General features: G+C 51.2%; 1 protein-coding gene across 1 annotated transcript in view; it reads right to left on the reverse strand.

The window, feature by feature from the left end:
- Positions 1-16,650, reverse strand: part of LOC138453438 (lebercilin-like) — a 1,169,225-nt gene extending 1,152,575 nt beyond the window's left edge. Inside the window, exon 1 of the mRNA XM_069606292.1 lies at positions 16,362-16,650. The gene's annotated coding sequence lies outside the window, so the exon portion shown is untranslated. The remainder of the gene's footprint in view (positions 1-16,361) is intronic.
- Positions 16,651-18,085: the final 1,435 nt, after the last annotated feature.

Genomic DNA, 18,085 nt, shown 5'->3' on the forward strand with positions numbered 1-18,085 from the left:
CAGTAACACTCTCCAAAGATTGCGAGCCATCTGACATGGCTGCCGTGCTGGGGCGCCGGCCCCCGGCCCCAACCAGTGCGATTGTGTGCAAGCTGGCGAGGCCCACCTCACAGGTGCATGCCCCTGCCGAGTCAGGCAGGCAAATACCAGAAAGACAGCATCGATGAATCATGAGGGCAATGGTATTCAGCTCAGTGTGGCGCACCATCAGCTAATGTGTAGTTTAAGGAGGCACTGAGGCAGGCCAGGCGGCCGGGCGGCCCGGGCCACCGAGTGCAGGCCGCAGAAATCCCAGTGAAAACTAAGCATGAAGAGATGTAACATTACATTCCTGCATGCATAAGGCAAATTGTAAATATTGCTCAGAGCAAAGGGTAATCGGCGCATACCCCACTGTTGGACACAATAAAAAGGGCCTTCCTGTACGGTGCCGCTCTGCTGCACTGCATGCAGAGACCCCCGTCACCGACCGACCACCACCACTCCCACATTCTTACCTGTCCTCAGCCCAGGAGTCTCCACAGAAAGTCTACGATTCTCTACTTCAGTCCTCTTTTGGACTTCTATGGGCCGGCCCGGCCGGGTCCGCCACCGGCTGGTGGCTGGGGGGCTGGCAGACGGCAGTCAGAGTGGCACTGCCACTGCTAGCACAGCACTGCGGTGTGACTGTGCGGCAAGTTGGCACTAGTGACGTCGTCACGTGGCAGACTGGTCTGCTGCTGACTGCTGCTGAGCTGTGCTGCTGCACGCCGGTGTCAGTCGTGGGCCGGGCTGGCCAAAATCCTCATGCCCAGGTCAGGAGAGGAGGCCAACTTATATCCTCCAAAGTCAGAGGCTCTCCGAGCAGTCACATCACGTGTAGTCCATGGCGGCACAGAGTCTGTCAGCGGCCCAGCCCCAGGCACAACTAAGTTGCTTTCAACTTTGCAAAGTGCAACACATTCGTTGTTGTTACTTCCTGCAAAGTTGAAAGCAACTTGTTGTTAGAATAACTGATGTGCCGCACACTCGCACAGGGGGGCCTGGGCCAGGCCAGCCCGGCTGAGCCCGCTCCCAGCCTCCCTGCAGGACTCCAGCCAGGACAGCCTGCTGCAGGTGCTATAATATTAGCACTTCAGAGAGTGACTTTACTTAATCACAGAGCAAGCCGAGGCCAGGGGGCAGGCCCCGGCGAGCACAGAGCTGGAGGCGAGCTGCGATCACCAAGTGGCTGCACGGCCGCCGCCACCGCGGCGCCCGAGGCTGAGGGAGCATGCATGCATGATGCAAAATGCACATAATTATACATGAATCGATGCTGCATGCAAATCAAATCATCACAGCATAGCAAGGTAACAACATGTATGTGTTATCTTGCTTTGATGAATATGCTCCAAGCCCCGGCCCACCCTACTAGTGCGTGCGTACAAGTTTTCTTCCGCTATGCCAATCCATTAGCGAGGCAGCCAGCTCAGCCGCTCAGCCTCAGGGAGCTGCCTTGTCCTTCTGCTTGGGCCGGCCCGCCAGCGACCTGCCGTAGACAGCGCCGCAAGCGGCTCGGCACGACAAAAACTACTGACAGAACACTGTGACTGCTGCTGCTCAGTCAGGCAGCTCGCGGTGCTCGGCATGCAGCGCGCCGCACGCGAGTGAGACTCTAATAATAAAAACAATAAAAAACAATATCCTTATTTTAAAAACCAGCCCACCCGTGGCTTCAGAAAAACCGGCCCCACAGACCTCAAGGTCCATCGGCCAGTGGCCGATCGGCCGATAAGGCCAGTCCAATCCTGGCTGATGGATAACAATCTATCAGCAAGAAGAAGAAGAAGCGCACGTGCACCAGAACGGCTGCAGACCCCCAATAGGAACAACTGAGTCTGTGTCTCGTTTATGTAGGCCTGCAGGCCTTCACGTGGAAGCACAGGCCTGCATGTCCTGATGCCGTGGGACCCTCAGGCCAGTACGGTGGCAGAGGGCCGCATGGTCAGGGGCATGGCTTGCTGTGCCCCCACTCCTGACGGTGCTGGTGTCCCATAGCACCATGGGGTGTCCAGAGCAGGCCCCAACCCCCACAGGCACTGGGCCTGTCGTTTGCTGGTGTCCATAGCACTACGGGGGCCCGCTGGATGTCCATAGCAAGCCCCCTGTAACATTGGCAACGAGGAGAAGAATCCGGGGAGGACTGCCTGCCCCCTTTATTCTGTCTTTTTTCTTTCTTTTCCCTTCCCCTTCGTGGTTGTTGTAGGAAGCTGTCTCCTGTTGGGGGTGAGTGTGGAGTTTGCGGCATGCATCGCCCCAGGAGGATGGCGGAACAAAACAAAAAAAAGGGGGCGCCCACCCGGTGGTCTTCCCCCGGGCCACGGCCCTCTGAGGAGGTTGCTTGTGCGGCCGGGGTAGGAGTTCACCCACACCCCCTCCTGCCTTGTGGCTTCCACAATAAGTTAAGAAATAGTGCGACAGCAGCCACAAGAGATGTAAAACTTCCCGCCTGGGGGGAGGGAGAGGTATGCTGCCCCTCCCCTAGGGGGAAAGAAAGGTGAGCCGAGGTGGCCTGTGCGGCATTGTGGAGGAGGAGACCTGCCCCCGATGTCCCCCGGCCGCAGCCCTCTGAGGCGGGTGGTGCTTGTGCGGCCAGGGTGGGAGTTGCCCACAGCCCCTCTGCGGCATCGATGCCAGGAAGAGAGGGTGAATAACAGATGCTCCGGTGCGGAGCGAAAAGAGGTGCAGAGCCCGCACCCCCGGCAACCAAGGCAGCAGTGCTGATGCAGGAGTGCTCGCCCCCTCCCCCCCTTCGCAAGAAGGAGAGCCAAGGGGGACGGCCTGATCACCCTCCCGTGATAAAAGAATAAAGCGGCTACAGCCGCAAGGAGGAGGAGAGTGCCCCCGCAAGCCAAGCGGCAGCACTATCCTGCATTGTGCTGCACTGCCACTGGAGCCCCACTTAGATCCCGAGCCCTGCAGCCGTGAAATGAAGCCCGACATCGGAGCTGTCAAAAAAAGGAAAAAAAAGAAAAATGAGCAACAGATCATCCACGGCCTGTCTCCCATTCTATTCCCGCGCAGCAGTGAAACCAACATAAAGGACAGAGGCTGCCCGCGTCCAGGAATGAGGAGGGCAGCACTCTAATGCACCAGTAGCTTTAACTGCTGTAAAACCGGGCTGCCGGCAGTGATGTTCAACAGCAGCTCCAAGTCGGAGCAAAAGTGAAAGGTGCTGTGGGGTTAGAGCAAGGAAATAGGAGGCCCTGGGCCGGGCAGTGAATGGAGTGAACAGAGGCTGCCCACTTTAACAAGTGAAGCGGGCAGCACTCTGCTGTATTTGCGGCCCCAGCTGCATCCATACCGGGAGACTGCAGCTGTGCTCCAGGCTTTGAAAGAAAAAGAAAAAAAAAAAAGAATGAGTGAGAGGAAACAAAGCAACAAACACAGCTCCCTGTGTTTGTGTGCAGAAGGAATAGTGCAGTATGTGCGCTCGACGCACTCCCACCCGAAGTGACTCCAAGTTAGAAGTGCATGTTTAAAATGCCACGTTGGAGTTTTGGAAGAAAAAGGTAGTCACATGCACTTCCTGGTGGTCCTGGCATTCTTTCTTCATGGGAATCATCAGGTTCCTGATCTGCCATGGCCTGAAGAAGAAGGGGTACTGCTGCCGCACATCTCCGGAAGAGCTGGAACCCGAGACCAAGGAAGGACGTTCAGACGACCAGGCCAATGAAGAGGAGTTTTTCCAATTAAGACAGTGGTGCAGATTGTCCAGTGCCTCATCCAAAAGGAAACAAACACGGAGGCAATGAAGTGGATGCTGGGAGAAACCAAAAAGGAGGCACTCGCTGCACCCACTTTCTGCCCACACTGGAACAGCCAGGGTGGTGGACCTCTGCACCACACTGCGTTCACCTGGGCTCAATGCTCTCTCCCGGCAGGCACTGCAGTAGGAAGGAAAAAACACCCATTCCAATGCATGGGGTGATTTAAAGAGGGGAGAGGGAAACTGCACCCCGGAGAAGTCACTGTCTTTTCAGTTTAAAGAAGTCAAGTCTACAGGGTGGGGGTGGGTCGCAGGACAAACCCTCCCTGACACTAGCAGTGATTTATTTATTTTAAAATGTTTTTATTGGCATTTGCGGTTATATTTCGAACCATTACAATCATGGTTTATGTCAATGCATGAATTATGAATCACTTATGCCTTATTAAGGTATGGATAACACTGAACAGCAAACAAAACAAACAAAGAGAAAAAGAAAAAAAAAGGGGGGGGAGAGCAAAACAAGTAACAGTGGTAACAGTGACTGTCCTTTGAACTCTGAGTTGTTGTAATCTTTGTTTCTCTGGGCGAACCCCAGTCTCTACTCCATTGGGTTCTGACTGGTCTTCGTGGTACACGGGGGGGGGGAGGGGGGGGTGCGTGTAGAATGGATGCTACAGTGCGTGGATTAGGCTGTTGCGCCAGTTGTGGGGGGTTGATTCAGGGGGGTTTATGGCTCGTCGAGAAGATCATGTCTCTCAGAAGGGTCTTCCAGGCCTCCAGTGTGGTGCTCGAGTCTTCCCCACCCCGGTTATTCCCTTCCTCCCATGCTCTAGTTTCTGCTGCCGTCCATCTTTCCATCTCCCTGATCCAAGGTTCATACCTGGGGCCTGCTGAGGATTTCCAGGCCATTGCGATCGTTCTTTTTATAAGCACACATGCTATGTCCATTAGCTTCACCAAGTGCTTGATTTTGCTCAGCCTCGGGTAGGTGCCTAAGAGGCACTCTTTCGGTGTCCATTCGTATACCTCTAGGCCAGCTTTCCTACAGGTCTGTTCAGCGGCGAACCATAGCTTCTGAGACTTAGGGCAGGTCCAAAACATGTGGATCATGTCAGCATGGTCAGAGGGGCACCATGGGCATGTCGGGCTGACTTTGTCATTGAAGGTAGATACTCTATGTGGGGACATGTAGGTCCTATAGAGGACATTGAGTTGTATTAGCCTGAATCTAGCGCTCCTAGATATCTCCTTCGGGTATGATAGGGCTCTCGATCATTCTCCCTCCGTAATTTCGGTCCCCAGATCGGATTCCCATTTCTCTTTCAAACGTGTACTTCTTGGGTTAGGCCTGTCATTTATTTGGGTGTATAGCCTTGATGTTGGTTTCCAGCCATCGCTAACTCCGTGCATCTCCTGGATCAGGGCGTGTGTTTCAGGCTCCTCGGGCCATACATTCCATTTCTCCTTGGCGATAAATTTCACCTTTTGGTACCATAAGTAGTGGCTCGGGGTGAGCCCGTCATTTCCTTGCAGTGATTCGAAGTCTCTGAATTGTCCTTCATCAAACATATCTCCCCACGTGTAGATGCCAAAGTTCTCCCATCTCCTCATTGTTGGTAGGTCACCGGGGACTTTACATACGTCTGCTAGAATGGGAAACTCGGGTGAGTACGGGTGCTGCAGTCCCAGCATAGAGCTGACCTTTTTCCATACCTGTTGACCCACCTGCACTATTATGGGCGGGTCAGGAGGCCCCATTTTGTTGTTCCATATTAGTTCTTCAGGATGCAGGGGTGAGGTTAGTTGGCAGAGAAGGTTCGTCTCGGCCGAGGGCTCATCGCTCAGCCATTTGGCGGCATGTGTTAATTGTGCCGCTAGATAATATCTTTGGAAGTCGGGTAGTTGGATGCCTCCTGTGGAGTAGGGAAGTGTGAGGATGTTCAGTGTAAGTCTGTGCCTGGTTCGTCCCCAAAGAAAATCTCTGGTCAGGGATTCCAGCTTCCTGAAGAAGGATGGGGGGGATGTAGAATGTTATATTGGTGAAGTAATAGAGGAATCTAGGTAATATTATCATTTTAGTTATTGCAGCTCTGCCCATCACAGAAAGCGGTAGTTTCGACCAAAATTTGACAGATCTTCGCACCCCCGATAAGGCTGCTTCAGTGTTGCATTCGTGAGTGGAGATTGGTGTGTGCTTGATGGTGATGCCCAGGTAGCGGAAGGACTCAACTTGCCACTGAATCCCAATCTGGGGGAGTTCTTCTGTGCTCCTTCCCCTGAGGCCAGCCAGAGGGAAGGAGGATGATTTCTGTCGACTGAACTTTATACCTGAGTATTTCGAAAAGTTATCTAAGATGTCTAGAGCTATCGGGGCATTCACCTGGGGGTCACGAAGATATAAAAGAACATCATCTGCATACAGGGAGATGATGTTGTCTGTACCACCAATACTTATGCCCGCATAGAACAGCTGTTTCCTGAAATAAATTGCTACTGGTTCCAGACCTAGAATATATAGCATTGGCGAGAGCGGGCATTCCTGTCTGGTCCCCCTCTGAATAGCCCAGGCCCCTCACACCCAGCCCTCTGTCTTAACTCTTGCCACTGGGTTGTTATAGAGTACCTTGACCCATCGGATAAAGTATTCGCCCATTCCAAACTCTCTCAAGGTTTCGATTAGCCACTCCCAGAAAATCGAGTCAAAAGCCTTAATGGCATCTAGCGAGAGTACCGCTAGGTCTTCTTTGCACTCTGTTTGTGCCATTATGTGCTGGAGCCTTCTCAGGTTGGCTGTAGTGTTGCGTCCGGGGACAAAGCCGCATTGGTCTACGTGTACCAGGGAACCTATCACCTTTGAGAGCCTCTTAGCCAGTATGGTCGTAAGTATTTTGCTATCATAGTTTAGAAGCGCAAGTGGGCGATATGAGTCACATTTATCAGGTGGTTTGCCAGGCTTGAGCATTGGCACTATGAGGGTTTCTCTCATAGTGCCTGGTAGCGTGCCTGTCTCGAATGCCTCCACATAGACTTCATGCAGTGTGGGAGACAGGATCTCTTCATATGCCTTGTAAAACTCGGGGGTAAGGCCGTCGGTTCCAGGGGTCTTACTCGTGGAGAGGGATCTAATCGCCTCGGTGATGTCTTCGATCGTGATGTCTTCTCCCAGCATATTTCGTTGCTCCTGGTTCAGTTTGGGTAGGCCGACTTCTTCCAGGGTGTCTCTTATGTCTGCTTCGGGAATTTGGTCACTATGAGCATTCAGTTCTGCATAGAAGTCAGTGAAGACCTCATTTATTGCTTGTTGTGTTTTGTGGACTGTGCCATTATCGTCTCTGATCGCTGTAAGGGCCCGCTTCGGATGTTCCTTCCGGCACAGCCAGGCTAGCATCCTGCCTGGTTTATCCTCTTCTTTGTGAGCTTTCATGGTGCGAGTGGAGAAGTCAAATTTCGAGAGCCTTTCCCACGCAGTTCTGCATTCTTCCCTGATCTCCCTCAGCTTGATCTCTGTCTCAATTGTGGGAGGTGAATTGTTTTCGAGGTGCCTGATCTTTTCCTCCTCGGCCTCTAGTTCCCTTCTTAATTGCTTCCTGATTCCACCCGCCTCAGCAATCACCTCTCCCCTTGTCACCACCTTCATTGCTTCCCAGAGAGTGCTCCATTTTTCCACTGATCCCTTATTGACCTCTATATACTCTCCTAGTTTCTCGGCCAGGTACTCCCTGAATGCGTGGTCAGTTAATGTCTCCACTGGCATACGCCATGTTGGGATAGGAGGTAGGGGGGGTCACAGGCAGAGTTGTACTATCAGTGGGGAGTGATCCGAGATTGATCTGCCCAGATACTCTGCGGACTCGACCTGAGGGGTCAGCTCGTCGTTTATAAAGAGGTAATCTATCCTAGTATGCAGGTTGTGAGGGGCCGAGTAGAATGAATATGATCTATCAGTGGGGTGGAGGTCTCGCCAGGTGTCAACCAAGTGCAAGTCCTCAATTGCTCTGTGGAGGGCCAGAGCGGGGAGGTTATTGATTGATCGTGGCATGGTGGATCTATCCATTTCCATATTAATGACGCAATTGAAATCGCCTCCCCACAGCAGGGTGTGGTCCCTGTGGAGCATGACTTTGGCGCACATCTTCTTGAGGTAAGAAGGTATGCCATGTTGGGGGAAGTATGAGTTCATTATGCATATTCGAGTGCCCTCCAGCATGCCCCACACCAGCAAGTACCTGCCTTCATTATCCTGCTCTACCCCCAGCTGTTGAAATGGTGTGTCTGGGCTCACCCATGTGTACACTCCTCTTGCGTACTTCGAGTAGGATGATCCGTTGCCTTGGCCCCCCCAGTAATTTGATAACTTATCTGCAGAGTCGGCAGAGAGGTGCGTTTCTTGTAGGAGGGCAACTGATACCTTCTTCCTCTTTAGGTAAGAGTGTATTCCATTTCTCCGGAGGTAGGACCCCATCCCCCTGACGTTCCATGTGATTACCCTAAGTTTTGGCGCCATTGTTTGGTTGCATTAATTGTCAAGGAGAGGTCTACGTCCTCTCTGGGGCTTGTTCGCTTGTTATTGTGAGTCATGGTTGGTTCTAGTTGTGTGGAGTGGTTAGCTCCAGTGGTTAGTTTTGGGTTCGATTCCGTTTGGTCAAAGGTCCTCAGAGTCAAGGCAGTCAGAACAGTAATAACTTGTGTGGAACAATTAGAACTGGTGCACCCAGCAACTGACACAACGGTGGAGTGCTCAGGTGCTCTTGCGCTGCCTGTCCCAATCCGGGTGTCTGGCACGAGTAGGTGTGTGCTGGCAACTGGCCTGCACTGATCTTTCGTGGGGTCGTGGTCTGTGTCCATGCGTGGGAGATCGGGTGAGCCCCGCAGTCATTTAGCTTCTCTCATTGTAGTTTTGCTTCTGAGATTGGAGTTTCCTGACCTCTCAGGTATTTGTGGAAGGGTGCAAGCACCTGTGTCGGAGCGTGCTGCCCTCATCCTTGGGTACCTTCGTTAAGTTTTCCATGTGGGGATTCGACAGGAACCTCAGCCACGTTATTATGTTCCATCCACATGTTAGCCGCGGCTGGTGTCTCGAGAAATATTGCTTTTCCTTTGTAAATTACCTTCAACCTGGAGGGATATAGCAGCATATATTTTAGGTTTAGTTTCCTTAGCCTGGCCTTAACTGGGACAAAAGAGTTCCTCGCTCTCTGTACCGCCTGAGTATAATCAGGGTATATCGTGATTCTCGAGTTGCCTCGCTCTATCTCTCCGCCCTCCCTTGAGAACTTCAGGATCACCTCCCGGTCTCGGAAGTTGAGGACCTTCGCTATGATGGGGCGAGGGTAGGAGCCTGGGGGGGTTTCTTCTGGAGCTACCTGTGAGCTCTCTCTATGGCGAAGCCCTGTGAGAGGTTTGCCACCCCGATCTCTTGTTGGATTAAGGATTCCACGAAGGCCGTCGGGTCAGCAGTCTCTGTCCCCTCCGGTACGCCCAGTATCCTAATGTTACTGCGTCTAGCGCGGCCCTCCGCCTCCTCGGACCTCGCCTCCAGCAGGGCTACCTTATGTTTAAGGTCTGCGAGTTCTGATTTTATGACTGCCGATTCAGTTGCCATGTCCTCCTAAGAGGACTCCACAATGGTGACACGTTCGGTTAGGTTGCGGGCGTCCTGCCTTATCAGCTGGATGTCTGCTTTTACTTCACCGATCTTCGTGTCTATAAATGATTTTAGGGCCTCAATCGCCCCCAGCATCTGATTGTGTCTGGTGTCCGTGCTATCCCGTGTTGCTGGGTCGTCCGATGTGGTCTGGGTGGTGGGGTGAGATTTCGCCGTGACAAAAGAATCTAAGGTGGCATTTTTGGCTTTGTTTCTTGCTGCGGCCATGGTGGATTGTCTCGATCCTGGTTGGGAGCACAGAGGATTCCTGTCGGGGCAGGCTTGATTTTGGCAGTACGTAGAAGTGCGGGGATTTTAGGCTTTATGTGGTCCGGGATCTGGGTTCACAACGGTCACCTTGCTTTAGTGGGACAGGAGACAGTGAGGCCCGGGTCGTTCAGGGTGACATCGTTGACTGGTGTAGTATGGTTGGCTGGGGGGGATGCAGGAGCAGGGAGTTCAGTGGGAGCGCCGCGGCGTGGTCTCCCAGCGCTGCTTGGGGTGAGCGGGCGAGTTCCCACAACCCTGTGAGTGAGCCGTCGGGCCCAGCCCGCTAGGTATGGCCCAACCCGGGAAGGTCTCACCTGTGTTCGATGTAGTTCAGGTAGATCTGGAGCCAGCCGCCGGTCCAGGTCGAGGTGTGCGGGTCTGCGCGGGCAGGGAGCTCTGGCCCCGGGAAGTTGGAAATCCGCCCTGCGCACCCCTGGTCGGGGTCGCAGTAGGTGGCGCAGAGAGTCCGGTGGTCCTGTCTCGGTGGTCTTCCCCCAGTCGCACTCCAGCTTCGTTGACGTGGGCACCAGCACCAGGCGCCCAGCCACGGCCCCTATCCGGCGTATCGATGGGGCCCAGCAGCGCCCTGCACCTCTGGGCAGTGGGGGGCAATGGGAGAGGCGTCTGGGCGGCTGGGGTCAGGCCCCTTCAGGGTGTACACTCCTCTTTGGGGTCGCTCAGAAATCGTCAGATCGACACGGCCGCCATCTTGGGTGTCTCTCATGGGGGACAGGGGGAGCCAGACCGGAGCGTCCCAACGAGCCCCAGACCTCCGATTTTTGTCGGAGCAAAACGTCGGGTGCAGCCAATCGCCTGATGTACGACTGCACCGAAGGCTGGGCGCTGCAGGGAAGCCCACACCGTCTGAATCGGGAAGCGACTGCGCGGCTCGGCCAGTTCCCGTGCGCTTCCCTCAGGGGGTAGGGGGGGCCGGGCCGAAGCGTCGGAGATGTTCCCTGGTCTCCGATTTTCGTCGGAACAAGTCGTAGGGTGCAGCTAATCGCCTGATGTACAGCTGCACCGAAGGATGGGTTGTATTGTTGGATTTTCGGCACCCAGGACAGGATCGGACTGCGCGGCTCGGCCGGAGCTCAAGGGAACAGTGTCCTCACACCCTGAACATCAGGCCACCCTGACACTAGCAGTGATAACTGCACAGCTGATAATGACCTGTCGGAACAGAGCACCGGGAAGTCCCCCTCTGGGGCTCTCAAAATAGAACTTTCCAGTGAGACGAGAGTAAACCATGTGAAAAGCCCCAAAGCTGTGCACGCATAATGCCCTTGCGATGCTGCGCAAAGAAATAGGGGTGTCGCCGACATACGGTTTGTGGACTTCCAGGCACCAGGCAGTCGCTATGCAAGTACTCTTGGGCAAATAATGAAGTCTGAAGTCACTAATGAGCCGAAGTGGGGAGGCAGCACACCCCAACAGTTAGCGAGGTTAAAGTAAGCACTGCAGCGTCCTCTGACAAGGAAGCAAAGGAAAGAAAACCAGGGATTGAAGAAACGCAACCACAGGCTACGATTCCTGAGAAGTCTGAGGCTACGAGTCTTAACAGGTCTGAGGCCACAGTGGGATATCTGGCTCTTCTAATGGCCGGTGGCCTTAAGGAATAGGTGGTGAGTTGGGATAGCTTTTGGAGACAGAACAATGTAGGCGGGACATTTCCACCTGTTTGCCCACGTCACACTTCTCATTGGCGAGTAGTGTGTTCTCTTCCCAGCATACTTTGCACCGACCACGTGCAGCCAGTTCATCAGGGTGCAATAGGAACTTGCATGCTGCTGCCAGAAAAGAAGGTCTGTGGGTCCTTTTATTTTGGCTCATCAAGACATTTAACCGGCTTGAAAAATGGCCTGCCATCCTTTGCCCGCATGCAGTTTCAGGTGCGGTGGCTCCTGCTTGAGGGAAAAGAGGGCAACGTTTCCTGCCCCGGGGGCGGCGAGAGGCTGAGGGCGGCCTCCTGCTGGCATGGCGAGAACGAGGCAGCTAGTGGCCTCGACAGCCTGCCACCAGTGTCGCCCAGTCTTCACCATAAGTGACCTCATCGCCCTACCACTGGTGTGCGCCGCCCTTCCTGGCTCACCATCCATAGACCAGGCTGGTGTGGCCCTGGTTGCGATTGCTGCCAACCCTGGGCTGGGACATCACCTGGCCTATCGTCCAGCCTGGAGGAAGGGAGGGACTGGCCAGAACTGCTGTGGCCCCATCAGCAACTGTGACTCCTGCCTCAAGAGATGGCTTGTACACCCTGTCACCCCCTGTCATCTGTGTCTGGCAAACCCAGACCTCAAGCTCAGTGCCCAGAAGAAGAGCTAGGAGCAATAGAGGGTTGCAGCTCCTCACAAGTGCTTGTGCGCCCTCCTGTGCCCCGGTAACGTGGTGATTGCACTCTTGATTGCAAGAAAGCAGGTTTGAGTGATATTCCTGTCAACCAGTCCCTGTCAACATCATGTGGTGCAGCCTAGATGCCCAGGCACCCGCGTCTTGCTGACTGCCCAATGTCAAGGGACTAAGCCGATGTGGCCCCTGGTGCCCCCAGGTGCGGCTTTACCAGTTTTTGAATTGTAACATCCACAGACACTGATGGAAACGGAACTGGTCTCCTGCAGCCCTGCAATTGCTTAAAAAGGACTAAGTAAACAGGTGTTTTGATGCTGTGAGCGATATGCTTAAAGTGGTTTCGGTAAAGAACAGTGAGGTGAAGCCGTTATCCCGCAAGTTGTAGGTGTGCGATATATGGTGCCAACAGCTAACCATGGCGTCATCCGGTGGTTGCAGTTCGACACCCAGGTTAATAAAGGGTTCTGAAACATGTGGTTGAACTGCCAGCATTCCACCGGCAGCTCGCAACCCACGAGTTATGTGTTAATATGTGTAGTATGTTTTGGCAACGTGAGCCCCACGTGTGTCTCCGTGGCATATACTATTTGTTGGTGATTTTTTTATTCTGAAGTAGTCCAAGTAATGTAGTTCTGGAACAGGGGACAGGGGATTGTTTTATGTTTTAGTAACTTTTGTTTGTTTGTTATGGAAAAGGAGGAGTGTGGTGTGTCACCCTCTAAGGGAATGTGTACCTCTCCTGTGCATTGCCCTTTTAACATGGGCCATGACTGTGTCATTGCCCAAGCTAATAAAAGCAGCCTCTGCAGACACATGTGCCATAACGGCTGCAGACTCCCAAGAGGAATGACTGAGTCTGTGTCTCATTTATGTAGGCCTGCAGGCCTTCACGTGGCAGTACAGGCCTGCATGGCCTGATGCTGTGGGACCCTTGTGTCAGTACAGTGGCAGAGGTCTGCACGGTAAGGGGCATGGCTTGCTGCGCCCCCACTCCTGATGGTGCTGGTGTCCCATAGCACCATGGGGTCTGCTGGATGTCCAGATCAGGCCCCAACGCCCTCAGGCACTGGGCCTGTCGAGTGCTCGTGTCCATAACACTACGGGGGCCCGCTGGATGTCCATAGCGGGCCCCCTGTAACACTGGCCGTCTGTCCCTTCTGAGGATGAATCTGGGTGCACCCTCTACTTTATGAGGATGAATGTCATCATTGGGGGAACGGTGGGGGGGTCTAACCTGCGCTGCTTACCCCCACCCCACACTAATCTCCTTAATTGTTTTTCCTGTTCCTGTAACTTGCAGTTGCTCCATCGATTCCTTCACGCCTCGTCACCAACTAATGTTGTAACCTGGTGGGGGGAATAGTCCTAGCACAGACCAGCTGTGAGCCACTTGAGTATATAAACCAGGTAAGCTTTGTGTCACGGTTCATGCCCCCAAACATCAGGCGCAGACCAACCTGCCCAGGGCATCGGCATCCGTGGATCCCTTGGGGGCTTCCTGGACTGGGTCCTGGCGGCGTTGGCGCCAGGCTCATGCTGCCATCACCAATATTGCAAGTTTCAAACTAAGTGAACCACGTGTAGACCAGTCTGAGGCAGGCTGAAGGGACTACTTGCCTGGGGAACTATTTGCTAGGGTGTGGTTGCTGGGACTACTTTCTGAAGGCTATATAATCCACACCCTCAGTACAGAACATGCTTCGCGTTATTCTGCACTCCTGCAGCGTAACACTCACTGTGTCTGTAACCTTCAGGCCAGTCTTCAGCTACGCCCGTCCAGTTCTTCTCGAGCTACATGCAAAGGAAGGAAGAGAAAGGTGAAGAAACAGAACTAGACTCTTACCTGAAGCTCTGTGTCTTCGTCTGCTGAGCTGAAAAGGAAAAGACATCAGGTTAGCTGCGCAGACCGAGAAATCCACATCGCTATCCAGTGCATTGTTAATATTTACCTGAGAGTTCCTCATTCCGGCGATCCAGCGAAGCACCATCACTCAACCGCCGCCATCTTTCGCCCGCTGCTCCGGAGTCGCTGCACCTGTTGAACATGCGCATTGGGAAAAGCCCGCATTGGACATTAAATTCTTACGCAGCGCAATTACTCACCTGAAGGCTGCTTTTCCTAGTGGTCCCGCAAGGCTTCACCACGCGATCCATCCCAGAGATACAGCGCCTGCAAAATACAAAGAACAGCAGGTCAGTCGCGCAGAAGGACAATAGCGCATATAAAGACTTATCCCAGAACGCCGGTGTGAACTTACCTTGGAAAACAACTCTGCGTTCTTCATATTTTCGCACCAAAGGGAAACCTATAGGAAAAAGGCACAGAAGTGAACTTGGGCAGTTTGAACTCTACGGCAAACCATATCATTGGTATAGGACTTACCCATTTGAGTCAATGTTGTCTGGAACTCTATAGGATTAGTGAAGTAACTAGATCCTTGAACTCTACGCACCCCTGCATACTGTTGCAGGATGGAGAGCCTGCCATTCATAAAACTAAGGTGAGGCATAGGAGAGGGGTGTATTAGAAGGCCACGGGAGGTGGGAGTAGGCCTTCCACCTTACAGTTGGGTAACATTTCATTTAACCTTTTAGCCTTGTGACGGAAGCGGGATTCAGAGGGGGCACGTGAAACCACTTAACATTGGACCAGCCAGTCCCATTCAGCGCCCCTGTGGAGACCAGGTGAGCGTAACACTTTATTTCCATACATACATTACTTGGGTTCTAGTTACTCCTCAGTTATGTACAATTACAGAGAACAAGAAGAGAGGAAGACCCATAAGACATGAGTCCTCCCGTCTCCTGCACACCTATTAGTACTGGTAATTAATCCAGCCAATATTAATGTAGTTCATTATTTTACATGAATACAGCGTAGATAAATTTAGTGATCACTTTTCATGACAAAATTCATGTGCCCATATACGAAGCAATTTTTAGAAAAAAATCATTGAAAAAACAACTCATAAACCTATTTTGTCACCAGCGTATTGAGTTCATACGTGTGCTTTATACCATTTAAGTAATTAATTCTGCAAACAAATAGATAATTTTGTGAAAATGTAACAAAAATTTAAATTTTCTGACTTCACAATTTAACAAACAGTGTAGCAAACAATAAAAGGGGAGCTCAACGCGTTTCGAGAGGATCTGTCTCTCTTCTTCAGGAGCAAAAGTAGCGTTTTTCAACAAATACAGTCAAAATCTTTCAGACTTATTTAAACAGTTTCCAATGTCCCAGCAATATGAATACATTTTCCATGGCCTTAGTATTTAAATATGCCACCTCTGTTTCCTCTATTCATCCTATGAAGTGATGGTTGTTCAATTGGAGTAACAATGGTTCCGATTTCATCAGGAATGACCTGTGTTTAATGTAAATGCAGTCACTGCATAATATTCGTATATTCAGACTATTATAGCCATTTACCTGTGGTTTAGCGATGTTCTATTCCATATGCTAATGTTGAAGTTAAGAACTTCGCCAATTGAGACGGGAGATCATAACCTGGAATATAGGTAAGTGGGATTTAGTGTGGATTTCTATCAATAGTCAAAGAATAATCAAACGTTCCTCATGTATGCCGTTTAAAACTGATTCAGAATGTTGGCTCACCTTCTCTGTTCGTGCTGTGTATGTGGGTTTCAATATGGTTTCCCGTTCGTCAGGCTGTGTAAGACTCAATAGGTGTCCTTAAGCATACAGATTATTTAATATAATGCAGCTCTGCAGCTTTCTAGGGCTTACATTGATCCTTTCACATAGGCTACTGACCACCTTAGGCAATGTGGCTGGCTTCAGAACTCATAAATCGTACTTCCTTTAGCAGGCTTGACTCACTTACAGACATGCCAAGTACCTGGTCGGGAGATTTTGCTCCAGAAAGTGGGAGAAAGAAATCTCCCTGTAGGATTGCATTGGGGCTTTAATTATTTTATGCGGGAGTGAATGCTGGAGTTTATCTCCCTCGGCTGGAGACTCTCGCCAGTTGTGGGAGGCTTTGCATGTCTGCACTCAGTCTGAAGTGGTGTGATCCACATCTTGCTGATGTTAAGTTACACATTTTCCGTGTGTTTTTTAGTGTCACTGATTGTTTAATCGGTACGATATTTACGATATATTTTTTTAATGTGCCATTACTTTTATCAGAACACAATATTTAAGCACTCTTATTTTTTCAACTATATTTCTGCAAAACGGTGTTTTTAAAACGTTAATAACACATGCAACCCACATTTTAAGAATGCTGCCCCTGTCCTGCTGCCTCCACCACCCTGTCAATGCGCATTCACTCGCCCCATTTTTCTAACGGCAACAGAATGTGCAGAACAATGGATTCTCTTAAAACCCCTTCCATTACCTACCTACTGCCAACAGCCCAGGGTAGCGCACTCGTACTCTTGCTACTGTGACCGATGAAGGGGATGCCAGTTTTCGGCCGGCACAGGTTACCCACCGTCCTGTTTCCGCATAATAGAGAACTATTCCCTCACGCATTGTCCCTTGAGGGCCGCGTCACTTCCGTGGGTCCCAGTTAGTTGCAATTATAGTGAGAGAGTTGATGGCTAGCACGAGTTTAGACGGAGGTGGGGCGCGGCTGCTATTTTAGTGGTCCGGCGAATTTCACCGACTGTTTCTCCCGCTGACATTTCATTCCACCTTCCGGCGTCATCAGACTGTGACGTTCAGACGATTCCAAAATGGCGAAGGTTCACGGCGATCCTCTTTCTGGTTCAAAGAAGATACCACTTGTTTGAATCTCCTTGATTTGAATACTTGCATTTTACTGTAAAATTGGCATAACGCTCAATTTGAAACAGATGGGATTGTGCCATGATGATGATTCATGGCTACCAATATCGTACATCTGTAAGAATGTGCTGCGCAAACCACACGTCCACAAAATGACATATGGATTATATATAGGGATCTCCTAAAAATTGTATGAGAGCATTTATAAAACTGCTTTCGTCTTTTACAAGGAAAATGTGTCATAAATTCCTTTACAGTTTTTAATACTGTTGCCAAAAATCCACTCATTCCTCACAAGTTCTTACAAACTACTTAATATAAGGAATAATGTAAGGTATTCTTGTGTGAGTGGAGACAATAGTGTATAGAAAACGGAATGTGTGTTGTCAGAGGCGTGGATGTAATGCATACATGCCAACATTCTGAGACCAAAAATCTGTAGGAATCTTAAAGTTTCAAAAATAATCAGACGAGGAGGTAATGATAGGCATAGGGCGCGTCAGCAGCCCGTTGTCATTGAATGAGCCTGCCGCCGCGGGTGCATTCAATGACAATGAGGTGCCTGCCACGCCTTCTGCCACCACGCCAGCTCGGGGGAGCCCTTGAAAGACTACGCCGAGTTGGCGTGGTGGGGGGCTAATGGCGCCTTTTGTGAAAGGCACCCGTGGCAGAGGGGCGCCCTTAGCCCACCGCCGTGGGTGCCTTTGACATCAAAAGCCTGCATGCCCCGCCTGCTCGCGCTACACCAGCTCGGGGGAGCCTTTGAAAGACTCCCCAAGCTGACGTGGGCTAAACAAAAATTGTAAAACAAAAAAAAAAATATGTATTTTTTTCTTTTTTTACACAAAAAATCGGTATTTGGTGCCAATAAATCAGTAGGCGGTAGGACTGCTTAAAAAGCGGTATCCTACCGCCTAAATCTGTAGGGTTGGCAAGTATGGTAATGGTGGTCACAACCTGCACTGCCACACCAGGCTGGTATGTTATTACAATTTTATGTTTATCACACATTGAGTAGTGAGGTGATGTCACGTTTAGGAGTGTAAGTACTCCCAATAAAAGGAGCCTTAGCTGATACGTGCAGCGGTGTTGTAAGGCCTACGCTGTCGGGTCACCAGCTGCAGGGCCTTGAAATAACAACACAAGTTGCCTTTGCAGTTACGGGGAGTCTGTCCTTGTGAGAGAGCAGACCATCCCTTTTATTTTAATTTTTTATTTTAATTTTTTTTATTGGTTTATTCAAACCTTTAAAATACATCATGAGCCGCCAGGGGGCGCTGAGATCATGTGCTGACGGGTCTCGGCTTTTCTCCTCCCTTGGGTGCGGAATTTGATT

Source organism: Ambystoma mexicanum, chromosome 4p (assembly GCF_040938575.1).
Source record: "Ambystoma mexicanum isolate Mex_15411 chromosome 4p, UKY_AmexF1_1, whole genome shotgun sequence".
NCBI lineage: Eukaryota > Metazoa > Chordata > Amphibia > Caudata > Ambystomatidae > Ambystoma > Ambystoma mexicanum.